Raw genomic sequence first — 14,683 nt, 5'->3', positions numbered from 1 at the left:
TCATATTCAGAACTTCTGCATATTTAATTATTCATTATTAAGATGTAAAGAAGGTTATTTGGAGTCGTTTGTGGAGTCAGAACTGTTCTCAGTGCTGCTGATGTTAACCAGACCTCTAAAGAGGTTAACGCCATGTTGGTACCTGCGCTTTTCAGCCACTAGGTGGCAGTGCAAATCCATTACTGCTGCCTCTGCAAGCCAAATACACAAAATGACACACTGAAGACCTTATTCAGCTTATTCAGCTGCTGAGAAAATGATTCTGGATTGCTTCATGATTTATTTAAAATGAAGGGGGGAAAATATTAGCTAAAAGCCTTCAACAGAGGACGTAATCTCGTCGCATCACATCTCATCTCTGGTTCTGGGAAGTAGGGCTAATTGCGTGTTCTCTGTGAGTCTTAAATATGGCAGTAAATGACCAGAGAATCTGTTAACTGCATGATAAAAAAGCATGTGCTGAGCTCTGAGTAAAAAAGAAAAATCTCCAGATATAAAAATCTACATTTTTATGGGTTTTATCAAATGGCATATTATGGTACACTAAATCATAAGCTAGCAAATTGTCTCTGTGAGCTTGATAATGAGCTAATTTGATTTTTAATACATATAATTTGCATTATTATAATAATATGCTATTTACATGTATTGCATCAAAGAGCATAATGCTATAGGCTATTGTTTGAGTGTGTTTTCATTTTTCTACAACATTTCCTTTAACCTCTGAGCACCCCAAGACACTGAGGTGTATTACTCATTAACTACAGGGACTTCTGTACAAACTGATGGGGCTATTCTTTGGTAATAGAAGTTGTGTGATAACACTTTCGGCCTGCTGGCAGGCCATAGGCTATTCAAGGGGTTAATCGACCCAGTCATTGACCCATCATTTTCTAATAGCAACTCTGCATCCACAAAGCAAACAGCATTGTGGATGACTCCACCCACCCTTCACACAGACTGTTCTCCCTCCTGCCATCAGGAAGAAGGTACCGCAGCATCCGGTCCAACACGACCAGACTCTGCAATAGCTTCTTCCCTCAAGCCATCAGACTTCTCAACTCCAGAGACTAAACTGATGTTTTTTTTCTGTTCCATGCACACACACACTCTTCCTCTCTCTCTAACCATTTACCCCAGACAATATGGGAAGCATTTTGCACTAGTAACTTTACTACCTCACTGGACTCAATATTTATTGCACACTGCATAATGTGTTTCACCTGGGACTGGGGAGTACTTAAGGAGCCTCGACAACACTATTCGGTGCCGAGAATTGAACAGCTTGGAGCCTTCAGGACACCCAGCGGTTCCTCTTTGGTCTCAGGTGTGTCTAGGTCAGCTCAGGCGATCAGTCAGGAGTAGGTTTTCCTGGCTACTCACGCGTCAAGCAAGGCTCGCTGCGCTTCAGGTCTGGATACTCAGGTCACCCACGCCCCAGCAAGGCGACCCACGCTCGCAGCAGCGCGCTGTAGTTTCAGGTTAGGTCAGCCTTGCTGTTTGGTCTAGCTGCTGGTTCCCCAGCTCTCCTTGTCTATGTATTGAGCGCCGCTGTAGTACCCGCTCTGCTCTCAACACCTCTCAGTCCCAGGTTTGATGTGTTCATCATTTTTGTTGTCACATTCTGATTGTGTTCACGGTTTTGCCCTCTCATTGCTGCTCATGTTTTTCGTACTCTTGGTGCTTCTGTTTGTTTTGTTGCTTAGATCTCTATCTCTGCAAGTGTTCATCCCATCTTGGTCTGGACTAACACGCCATGACAGAAACCCATCATGCCAGTCTTAATTGCAGCCATTTCAAGGTCATTTGAGGCCTTCACCGTGACGGTGGCAAGTATGAATGTGACTGAAATACTTAGTCGTGTATAAACAGTCATACAAGCATGTGAAAAACAAAGTACGCCATCTTTGAATTCTTTTTTTTTTAATATTAGGACATATATTTTATATATATATATTAGTAGCAGTGTGAGAAAAATTGAAAGTACACCCATACTTCTTCCATAGGAGCTAAGAAGGTAAGTAGCAGCTCGATGCTGCTAATCAATGCATCAATCAATGCAATAAGAATCGGAGTCGCATTGACAAGGCCCAAATTGTGATGGCTAGACGACTGGGTCAGAACATGGTTCTTGTGGGGTGTTCCCAGTTTAAAGTGGTCAGTATGTACCAAAAGTGCTCTAAAATAGGACTCTAGTATCTCTAGTGTAGTTCCTGTGTCCACTGTGCACGTCATCATTCGGAAGTAGCTAACCCCCCTGGACGTGGACGGAAGAGAAATACTGGTGGTAGGTTGCAGTGAAGGTTTGTTCTAATTGAGACCAAAGAACCTCAATCAACTTTCAAGCAAATTCGAGCGGACTTGCAGATACAAGGTACAACAGTGTCAGCTCGCACTGTCCATTGCCATCTGAATGAAATAGGAAGCTATGGTAGGAGATCCAGAAGGACCCCAATGTTAACACAGATATAAACAAGGCAATATTTGCCTGATGGAGCCACAGTCATTTGCGGATAACCAGGTACCAGAACAAAATAGAGCTTTGTGGATAAAGTACATCATTGACCATTCACACTAATTGAAACAAGGCCTTCATAGAGAAGGACACAACCCCTACGGTCAAACATGGTGGAGGTTCAAAGATGCCTTGGGGTTGCTTACAGCCCAGTAAAGTCCGAAAGATGTCTCTCTGTCAGAGGTCGTGGGTCTTCCAGTGGGACAGTGACCCAAAGCATACTTCAAAAAGCACTCAGAAATGGGTTAATTCAAAGCACTGGAGAGGTCTGAAGTCCTGGAGTCCAGATCTAAATCCTATAGAACACCTGTAGAGAGATCTCAAAACAGCAGTTGGAAGAACGTGGCCTGAGAGGGTAAGTTTATGTACCGGTTCACACCAAAGCCACTCTAAAGGACTGTTTACATCTCAAACACTGAATTATGGCTCAGTACTGTATATCAGGACAGCAGATACAGCAGTTAACCCTGCCTAATCAGTCCCTTCGGCTTCTGTGATTCACTACACGACTCGCAACAAATGCCTGGCTTTTGAAATACATTCCTCTTTCCATCCCTAAAAATGGAAAAAAGCCAGTTCCAGGTCAGGCGAGCAACATGTGGCTGAGTTTGGAGTTCTAATCAGTGCCAATCAGGCTGAACCACACTACAAATCAGGACCAGTGAAAGGGAGTAAACGAGCTCCTTTCAGGTCCAGATGTGCCAGATGAGACCCACTCCTTGAGCCTGGCTAAAGGGCAGTAATGGAAGAGGTCTGGGGAAATGAACGGTTTCATCAGGGTCTTATTCAGTAGTGTGATTGGATTTGGATTTGAGTGGGGTGGGATGTGTGTGAGCTGGGAGTTGTCCTGACCTTAGTTGCTGCTTCGCTGAGATTTGAAGTTTTTGGCCTCCTGGGCACCTGGCCACTCCGTATAACCCTCTGGGCCTCTTTAGCGCTGAACAATGCGGCCTAATTGGACACTTTGCGTCCTACCGATGTCATTTGCCTAGCGCCTGAGTCACCCTGCAGAGATTTCAGGCTGCAGAACAGATTGGGAAGTTTCCTCACCTTTTCAAGGGCAGGATGGATTACAGTGAGTAAGGTTTTCCGAAGCATATTAATAATACATACTGGGCCATTCATGAGGACCAAAACTTCATGTTCACTGAACAGTAACTGAAGTGAATAGCATTGATTTTCTGGTTACAATGACCCCTGTCAAGTGGTGGGATCTACATATTAGGCAGCAGCTGAACAGTAAGTTCTTGAAGTTGATATGTTGCAAGAATGAAAATGGGGAAGCATGAGAATCTGAGGGTCAGGCAGGTCTTGTGGTTTGTTCCCGGTTTGAAGTGGTCAAACCAAAAAGTGCTCTAAGAAAGGACAACTGGTGAACCGGTGATGTTGAGGGTCATGGTCGCCCAAGGCTCATTGATGCTCATGGAGGCCCCACCTGCCTCACAACTTCCAGGACTTCCAGGATCTGCTGCCAATGGCTTGTGCCAGATTCCACAGGACACCTTCAGACGTCTGGTGGCAAGCCCATGCCTTGATGAGTCAGAGCTGTTTCGGCTATTAATATTGTATCTCTAAAAAGGTAAAATCACAGGAGAAGGAAAACTTCTTAACTTCTTAACTTTCAATGGAGATCGATGTAAAAGTAATCTATTCCAGGAGCATTTCTATTGGTCCATTTATCATGATCACAATAACTGACACTGTGTAAAGACATTGTAAACAACTGCCTGACATACAAGGTTTCTGCGGGAATGATAAGCAAATAAGTCCAAATAAGAAAGATTAATGACAACTCTACCCACACTCTCACTAACAGGCAGGCCGTGGTCTGGGTTCGGACCCAGCCACTGTCTCACCTGGACCTGGACCTATAAACTGATAAACTATTAAAACCTTTTTTTATAATTTTGACGGAGTGTTTGTTTATTGTAAGCAGCGTAACTTAGCATCCCCTCAATTACATGTGTGTGAATGCCACGTGACGCTACTCAGCCAATCAGATTTTTGCATTATGTTGAGTGTTGCGACTCACATACAGTACACATGCTTATAGTAAATACTTCACATGCTTTCCCCGTTATTAAGCAATGTTGGCCAGCACGGGCATCTGTTAGCAGGTGTGGAGGATCTGGGGACCCGGCATCAGTGGCAGTTCGAACAGAGAGTGAAAAGAGGTGGCTGGCTTTTCATGTGCTATGTACACGAGGAGTAGGGAACATTGCTAGCGCCATGCACATTTATTTTCAGAAGCATTTTGTTCAATTATTTATAATTCGTCCAGTTCAGTTAGAGTTAAAATTGACAATAAATATTGCTGAAATATACTTAATTGTAATTAAACTTGTTATTTGATTTGATATTCAGCTGTTGACTACATGAAATGTTCGATGAAATCCGATCCAATGACTCAGGACTGGGGCCAATCCAGGCATTTTTTCAATGGATCAGGAATCAGCTCTTAAAGCTCAGTCCACTTACCCTCCTTCTGGCGTCCTCTGGGCGACATTAACAGACAAGATTTCAGCTGTCACCTGCTGCAGTGAGAAATGTCCCCTGAACATTGTTCATTTGTGAACTTATTTGGGTGGACAAAGCAAAAAAAAAGAGCTTTGTTTGAACTGAAAAACAAGGCTGGAGTTGTCCTCTTCCTCAAACTTTCCATTCCACCTTAAATGATGCAGCAGTTACATTAAGTAAGCTACTGCTGTAAGAATGTACACAATAGCTGCTGCACTATTTAAGGTGGAATGGGGAGTTAGAATTAGAAGCCTTGTTTTGGCTGCTTACTGGTAACGTTGCCGCATTTATCGGTTAAAATAAGGCTCTTTTTTCAGTTTGCTCACTGAAGTAAGGTCATAAATGAACTCTGCTTTGGGTAGTTTTGGAATTAGAGTGGCAGACAGCAAGGTGACTTCAGCTTAGAATGTAGCTTGGCTTAGCTCAGAGCCTTGTTGACAGCACACAGAACAGCAGTTAAAAGCTTTTGTCAGTTAATATGTCAGAAAAGGGTGACTTCAGTCACTCTTCCCTAAAATGTTTGTCTATTTTCTGGTGTTCTTGCTGTTTAATGGGGGAAAAAGCAAGCTACGCCGGCACACAGAGTGATTCAACGGCAGTGTTTTAAAAGGAACTGGAAGCTGATTGGTCAGGTAGGTAATGCAGGCTGGATTATAATAATATAAACATTTTTAAAAATCAGTCATTAAAAAAAATGTTACCAAACCAAATCAATGAGTAACATTTTTTAACTAAAAATACAGTGATTGTACTGGTTAACAGTTAAGTTCTGGGGCCGTATTATTTATAGAAACGCGAAAATCCGATGGGTATCGGCCAGCAGTCAGGGTACTCGAATCAGATCGAACGTGGGCTAAAAAATCTACTAATCGGGACATCCCTACTTCCGGACCTTGGCTCGAGGAAATTTTCTCTAAATGGGCCTTATTGAATTTTCATTAAATGCCACTGCTCTGCAGTGATGCTAACTGCAGGCCTACATCTTTACACACTCCTTGTGGAGGTGTTAAGTAATCTCTAATAGACTTGCTCATAGGCTTTCTGACACTGTCATGGTACATTAGCACTGCTAGAACCAGTAGCAGCAATCCTAGCTACATACAGTGTCAAACAGTGTCAGAAACCACACATTCCAGTACGTTAGAGATGGAGCACGGTGCTCTTTGGAAGTTCCTGTGCTTTTTAGCCACATTAGCCTCATAGATTCGGCGCAAAGCAAGCTTTAAATACCTAATGGCTGACTGACAGCATCAGTGATAAGGGAGGGATGGAGGATTAGGCAAATGAGACTTTTTGGCTGAACCATCAGTTTAACGTCTGTTAAACACTGTTACAGTATGCTTGGCCTGAAGAGGCTGAGACAGAGAGAGCCAGGCCTTCCTATATGCGGCATGCTTGAGTGTTTTCTAATGTCCTAATATTAATATTTCATGCTCACTTTAAATGCACGGGCTAAGGCACATGTACAGTGTACAGTAGGATGCAGGCAGAAGGCTTGCAGCTTGCTGTGTTCTGGTTTAATGAGGACTGACAGCTCTGCAAACCCTCACAGTGTGTATGTATCCATACCCGGTGTTGCCTTAGGTGAGGTACTGACAGCATGTGTACTGCGTATGCCAGCCACTGTAATTCCAGCTCCTGTACACACTGCGTTTCCAGTTTACTGGCCACACCTGTAGTGTTTCTGGCCATTTTATCAGAAACATCAAACACATAAGTGTCCTTTGTAGGTGTACAGTTACAGACTGTAGCTCATCTGTTGCTCCACCTTGAACATCAATGGAAATGGCCCACCATATGCTGTTTGAGTGGCGGACCACTCTGAGCACAGCGATGTTTGCATAAAAAGGGGTTCTTCAAGGGTTCTTTAGTAGTGGAACCACAGCAATTCAATTAACCATGTTTGGGTACTTTAATGGTTCTTTGCCCGGTTGAAGGGTTCTTCTCATTGGTGGTAAACCTTCTGTAAATGTTCTGTAGAGCACTAAAAGGTTTCCAAAATCACTATGAGTGAAATAACCCCTTTCATTGTAGCTCCACCTTGCTGGTGTACCGAGCTTTTCAAGGGTTCTTTGGTAACGGCAGTAGTTCTGCGTAGAACTGTGACCACTCAAAGAACCAGTCAAATGCCGTGCCTGATGTAAGGGATCTTTGCATCCTTTCCAGTATACCTCAGAACCTCATTTTGTTGGAGTATGTTGTCCTGGGGTTTTGCCCCACCGTGGCCATATATTGGCCACTATATTACAAACGCTTTCAGATCCACCGGGTGTACAAATAGGCCTGAAACATACGGAAGTACGAATGGGAGTTATGCAGGCTGGGTGTCGTGCGTAGTTCACAAATTTGCATTTCATAACGCAACACAAGGGGGCGCTACAGCGACAGCCAAGCTTTTTACCAGTCACAGGTCATGACGGACCAGTTTGATGAGTTTCTAAGTGTTTAACTGCCACTGTAAAAGCAGAATGCACAATGAGTTTGTGCAGCAGGTCCATGCATTTGCAGAGCGTTGGATGTTTTTAGCCTTAGGCACTGTAGCCCATCTGGGGATAGCACAGGTTGGCATTCTCCAGTCCTGGGGTGCCTAATCGTTGGTCTTGGTGGCTCAAAGCAATGCATTGTTTGAACATATAAATAAAGAGAAATTAAGTGTTTTGTCCTTAAAATAAGAAAATTATGAATTTAGAAAGTTAGAAAAGGCATTAAAATATAGCTGTTTTCTAATTGGTTGAGGGACTAGGGTTAGGGTCACTTTCTGGTAGGCCGAATCTAAAATCCTTAGGTCACACTTTGGGCAGTGCTCAAAGCTGCTTTTGCCTGGAGATTTTAGATCGAAGTTCACGAGTGTTGTACAAAGCTGGAAGCGTCTTTGCGAGCTTACGAGCTCACATGCTTCCTGCAGTTTCCTTTTGCCTGTCACATTTTCTCCATGGCTGCAGGTCACGCCGTGACATTTAACGCATGAGGTTCGATGCTGGGATCAATGATGTGTAGCCAAAAGATGAGCTTTTGCATTCTGAGCCAATATCAAATTTGACACGAGCCAGTTGTACCATGTGCTTGCACTGATTGTTGCTGTGGAGTTGCTTGGTGGTTCCTATGGTATCCCAGGTGGTTTCTAATGTTTTTGCAGTGAAAGAAGCCCCTAACTATTCATGTGTTCAACCACACGCTGTTCAAGGGTGATAACCCCCAATGCATGGAACAAGAGGCGAGCCCCCTTGTTTATGGGTCTATATCTACAAAGTGCGCCAATATGGTCAATATTTATAATGAAAATTGCCAAGGGTAGAGGGTAGGATTGCCTAATAAACTGGCCAGCCAGTGCCGAATGACCCTTCACCAGTGCTGTGTTCTGGTTTACTGAGGACTGACAGCTCTGCAAAGTCTCACAGTGTGTACATATCCATACCCAGTGTTGCCTTAGGTGAGGTACTGACAGCATGTGTACTGCATACGCCAGCCACTGTAATTTCAGCTCCTGTACACACTGCGTTTCCAGTTTCTTGGCCACACCTGTAGTGTTTCTGGCCATTTTATCAGAAACATCAACCACATGCTGTTTGGGTGGCGGACCACTCTCAGCACAGCAATGTTTGCATAAAAAGGGGTTCTTCAAGGGTTCTTTAGTAGTGGAACCACAGCACTTTAATGAACCATGCTTGGGTACTTTAATGGTTCTTTGCCCAGGTCAATATTTATAATAAAAATTGCCATGGGTAGAGAGGGTAGAATTGCCTAATAAACTGGTCAGCCAGTGCCGAATGACCCTTCACCAGTGCATGCAGAGTTCTTAAGGTAAAGGAACATCTCCGCTGCTAGATGACGCATGCAGTCACCATGTTGTCATTTCCTTTGGCCACAGTGACACCAGGTAAGGAGATGCATATGTGTGTGAGCGAGTGTTTGCGGAAAGTTCCCGCAGAGCTGTCAGGCCTCATTAAAATCAGCACAGAACCAGCTGCAGCTTCCCGCCTGTGTGCAGTCACCCACAGCGAGGAGGGGCCGGATCCTGGAGATGAAAACATCAGGACTCCAGTGAACTTCGCTACCTGTCTTCTGTATGGGTTAAGATGATAGATCTGGTCCAAAAAATCCAGCTTCTAACTAATGAGATCTAACACAGTTTTCATCAAATGAAGATGATCAGCTATTCCTGTTTTGGTGTCTGCTTCTGCTTCTAGTTGTGCTCTGGAGGCTAGTGGAGGGCAATGGCGGCTAAGAATTAATATAGCATGTTTTTTTTATGAATGCATTACTGTGAAGTATAGTTTTAGTAAAGCAATTAATTGTATTTAATATACAAATATATATACTTATAAATAAGCACACTTGAAATGTCACATAAAATGAATTATACTGTAAATCTATTTTTATTAAGTTTATTAAAGTTTTTCCCCGAATAAAGGAAGTACATAAAACCGGATCTATCCAACGAATTACTCAACTGTTCCCAGTGTCACTCCTACCCAGGATTAAGGCCCAGATTTAAAGACGTCTGTCAGACTTAACCAACATATTAACAGTTACCATTCTCACAAATGCATTGAGTCAGCATGAAGCCATGTAAGCAGCATAGAAAGCCGTCAACATGAAAGCCAGGCAAGTACAGCAGCGTGTAGAGTATAAGTGTCCACATAGGGGAAGGCAACCTGGGAGGAGCCAATAAGAAAAGTGGCGACCAACTAAACTAAACCAAAGGGAATAAATACATTCAGCTTCTTTAAGTTGCACCCAACGCTGACACAGATATGCAAATGCACACACACACACACACTCACACACATACACACACACACACACAGCTGAGAGAAGTACTGCCAACAGAACAGAACCCTTTGGAGCACCATGCTTAATGCTAGGCTTGGGCTAGAGGGGTATAAAGCCCCAAAGCTTTAAGCTGCAAATTAGGAATTGGATGTATGGGAATAAGGTATGTTGATCATCCAACATCCCGACTCTACTAATGCACTTGCCGCTGAATGCAATCAAATCCTCACAGCAGTGCTCCAAAATCTAGTTAGATAGGCAGTTACTTCAACAACTGCAGGATGATGGAGGATATTTATCATTAAAAAAAGAACAATGAATGAGCATGTGTCCCAATACTTTTGTCCAAATAGTGTATTAGGCAGCAAGTGAACAGTCAGTTTGTGAAAAATGGGCAAGCAATTTCTGAACCACCAAGGTCCAAAGTGTGACGACAGTCAGTATGACTGGGTCAGAGTATCTCCAAAACATTAGGTCTTCCAGGTATGCAGTGGTCAGTACCTATTAAAAGTGCCTGCCAAAGACGCACCACTGGTGAACAGGTGACAGGGTCATGGCCAGTGTCCAAGACTCTGACTGATGTGACCCATGGAGGAACCACCGTAAAATTTAAAGGACTTTTTGAAGGATCTGCTATTAAGTCTTGGTCCCAGATACTACAGAGCACCTTCAGAGATCTTGTGGAGTCCATGTCTCGCTATAGGTCAGAGCTGTTCTGGCAGCATGAAGAGGGCCTACCCAATATCACGCATGTAATGTTATGGTTGATTGGTTAAAATTGGCATACATTTGAAAAGATGGTGTTTCTTTATGCAGTAACTTTTGTTAGGCCTGTGGGATATGAATCTACCTGGTGATTTGATACTTTAAGCCTGGCAATGCAAGGTCCGTTATGCTTGAAAACACTGACAGTTGGAGTGAAGTACGTCTGTAAAGAGCTACAGAAGTGGAGATTTCTCTCAGTCTGAGATTAACAGTCTAGAAATACACAACAATGCCTTCCCTGTAGAATAACGCGAGAAGGTAATGACTGTAGGCCGTCCAAACAGCACAGGAAATTGTCCATTACAAGCGTGAGTCAATAGGCTGAATGATCAATCAGTAGATGAAAAAGATTAATTCATCATTTTGTTTTTTCTCCTGTTAAAGGAAGATGCTCCATATGTAACGTTTTTCTCCCTGGCATTGCCGAAAACCCGGCATGGATTACACACTGTGGCCTAATGTGGCTTCTTTATGTAAGAATGAGATTATCCACAGCAGTGACATTTCATCAACACTGTGGAAATTTTTTATTTGTGCAAAATTATAGCCCGGAGGCCCACTCTTCTCCTTCTGAGAGGGGCTTCTAGAAAAGCACTCCTTATCCCCTCCAAACCCAGAGCAGACTATTAAACCTTACTGGAGCTGGATTAGTTTTAGCTGTGTTAAATCTGTCATTTAAAGATTAGTAAAAATGAAACACTGGTGAATCTTCAGTGTGTGCTCTTTTTTTTCTATTTACAATCACTCTAATAACTGTAATCCAGTATGAATCTGCAGCACATAGGTTTTACAGTCTGACAGTAATAATTGTGGATTCTGGATACTGGATTTTGCTCCAGTATGAATCTGCAGTGTGTATAGATTTTATAGTCTGATATTAGTAATTGTGGATTCATTTTAACCCAGTTTGAACTTGCATTGTGTGTAGTTTTATACATTCAGACAGTATTAATGGTGAATTGATATCCAGTATGAATCTGCAGCACATAGTTTTTACAGTCTGATTGTAATAATGCTGGATTCATTTCAGTCCAGTATGAATTTGCAGTGTTTGTAAATTTTACAGTCTGACAGTAATAACTAAATTAATTTCAATCCAGTATGAATCTGCAGCATATAGTTTTTACAGTCTGATTGTAAAAAGTGGATTAATCTGAATCCAGTATGAATCTGCAGCATATAGTTTTTACAGTCTGATTGTAAAAAGTGGATTAATCTGAATCCAGAATGAATCTGCAGCACATAGTTTTTACAGTCTGATTGTAACCTTGCTGGATTCATTTCAGTCCAGTATAAATCTGCAGTGTGTAGTTTTTACAGTCTGACAGTAATAACTGTGAATTATTTTAATCCAGTATGAATTTGCAGATTACTTTGATCTAGTATGAATTTGTAGTGTGTAGTTCGTGCAATCTTACAGTACTAATTGTGGGTTAATTGTAATATGGTATAAATATTCAATGTGTAGTTTTTTTTTGCAGTGTCTCAGTAAGCAGTCATTTTAATCCAGTATGAATCTTCAGCATGTAGTTTTTACAGTTTTACCAGCAATAACGGTGAATTAATTTTTATCCAGTATGAATCTGCTGTGTGTGTAGATTGTATAGTCTGATAATAGAAATTGTGGATTCATTTGAATCCAGTATGAATATGTATTCATATGTAGTTTATGCAATCTGACTGTAATAATTGTGGGTTCATTGTAATCCGGTATGAATATGCATATGAATATAAGTGTTGTGGGGGTTTTTTTGGTTGGTTTTTTTGCAGTGTCTCAGTCAGAATTGTGGAGTGATTTAATCCAGTATGAATTTGCAGTGTGTGTACTACTTACAATCTGATATTAGCAGTTGTGGAGTGATTTAATCCAGTATGAATTTGCAGTGCTTGTAGTTTTTACAATCCAACCAGAATAATTCTGAAGAGCTTTCAGTCTAGTATGAATTTGCACAAAGAACTATTCAAGCTTTCAAATTGTGCAACGGAGTGTGTGGTATCAGTGTGTTTATAGACTAAATAAGTCACACTGTTTTCTAAACCACATTGATTTGCTAAACAAAAGAGGATCTGGGTGCACTTTGAGAGACAAGTTAAGAGGCAAACATTTTTTGGGCAGGTGTTTACAGCGAGGAGATCGGTGACAGTCCAGTGGTTGTTAGCAACATTAGCCTAGCATCTCCTGTTGAAAAAGAAGCGCATGTCAGATCCCAAACATGTATGGGTAGATTGATGATATCTTGGATCAGTGCTCAATCATGTTTATTAGATTTTGATTTAGATTTCTGAATTGAACATATAAAAAGTGTGTGTTTTATGTTTTAGGTTTTATGTGTGTCTACCTATGTGTTCTATTTAGAAAACCTGTCATTACCATTACAGACAGTTTTGTGTTGGTAATGATGTGTTGTGGTAATGACTAGGGTTGCAGTGGTATACCATTGTTAAGTATACCATGGTATGGAAATTGATGATTGTCATACCATGTACATCTGCTTAACACTGGTACTGAAATACAAAGCAATCAAACAGAGAATCCCATCAGTTTCTTACTGTTTGCAGAGTTTTCAGAAAATAATCAGCAGATTAAACTGAACTAAACTGAAACATTTTACATATAATTCAATTAATCACTTTTTTTTTAATATTCATGTTTTAAGTATAATAAAGCATTTGTAAAAAAAAAAATAAAAAATTAAGGGTCAATGTATAGTAAAAAGAAAAATAATGATAAGATAAGAAGAAGTGGAAGAATTATGAAAACTGTGATATTTTCTGAGACGCTTATTAGATCATTAAAATCTCACACCGTTGCAATCCTAGCAATCACAATTTTCACTTTTTCACAAAAAAAAGACCCCAAGGTCACGGATTTCTCAAAGCTACCCAACAGCTGGAATAAGATACACTTTAAACATGTATAAATAAGGTGAACTGTATTTCACCTTTAAAAAAATATATATATATTGTCATAACGGTGTAAATGCTTGCGACTCTGAATAAATTGACTCCATGATCAGGAGGAATGCATGTCTGAATTACTCACTTTTTCACACATCAGCATGTCACTCTTCTGCTGCCCCGTCAGTCTTTGTTTCCATGGTTACGGCCTAAACAAGTGTTACCTTTTTAAAGAATTGCTTACAGAAATCACAGGCTGTTGCGGCAATGACGGCAGTGTAGGGGACAGTAATGTATTGTTGAAAAATATGCTGCTAGGTTGGATAGACATGAACGTAAAATAATAATCTTTTAAGGTTATTATAAAAACACACACATTATGTTTTATTGTATTAATTAATCATGTTTTATTATCTAAGCATTTTATTTTAATGCCTGGGTTGGGGGTGAGGCCAACGTAGCAAAATATGTATCTCTCTCTCTCTCTCTCTCTGTCTATCTATTTAGATTATGAAAGATTCATTATTTAATTAATTTATTTATTTTTGGCAGTTATATATTTATTTTATTACCTAAGCTATTTATTGTTCGGATAGTATTTGTATTATTGGTATTATTTGTAGTAATTTATCATGTTTTATTATCTTAGCATTTTATTTTAATGTCTGGGTTGGGGATGAGGTATATATGTGATATAAGTGATATATATATATATATATATATATATATATATATATATATATATATATATACATACACACACACCTTTCTCTCTCTCCCTATCTCTCTCTATATAATATTATAGTTATTATTATAAAAAATATTATTCATTGATCATTAATTGATAACATCTGGGTTTGGAAAAAGGCCAAAGTAGCAAAATTTTGATGTTTAAAGTTAATAATAATTTGATAATAATAAATATTGTTTTTGGAAATTAAAAATCAAGATTTTGGTGCATCGTTTATTGATTTATCTTTGGCGGTGCAATATATAATATATTTGATATCTAAGCTATTTATTTTGTAATAAAGCATTTCTAAACTACATTTATAATCTGGGCACAAACAAAAGTTCAAAGGTTCGATGCCCTTTTTTCACACTTCTGTTTGTTGGGTCTCCTCTTTGTGTGTAGAGACTTCAGTCCATTCCGTGTTGGGATCCAGCAGCGAGGGATCCAGTCCAGCTTTTCCAGCAGCGTCGGAAGCCCAGCTC

Source organism: Salminus brasiliensis, chromosome 23, assembly GCF_030463535.1.
Source record: "Salminus brasiliensis chromosome 23, fSalBra1.hap2, whole genome shotgun sequence".
NCBI classification, from domain to species: Eukaryota; Metazoa; Chordata; class Actinopteri; order Characiformes; family Bryconidae; genus Salminus; species Salminus brasiliensis.
This window is presented reverse-complemented; position numbering follows the sequence as displayed.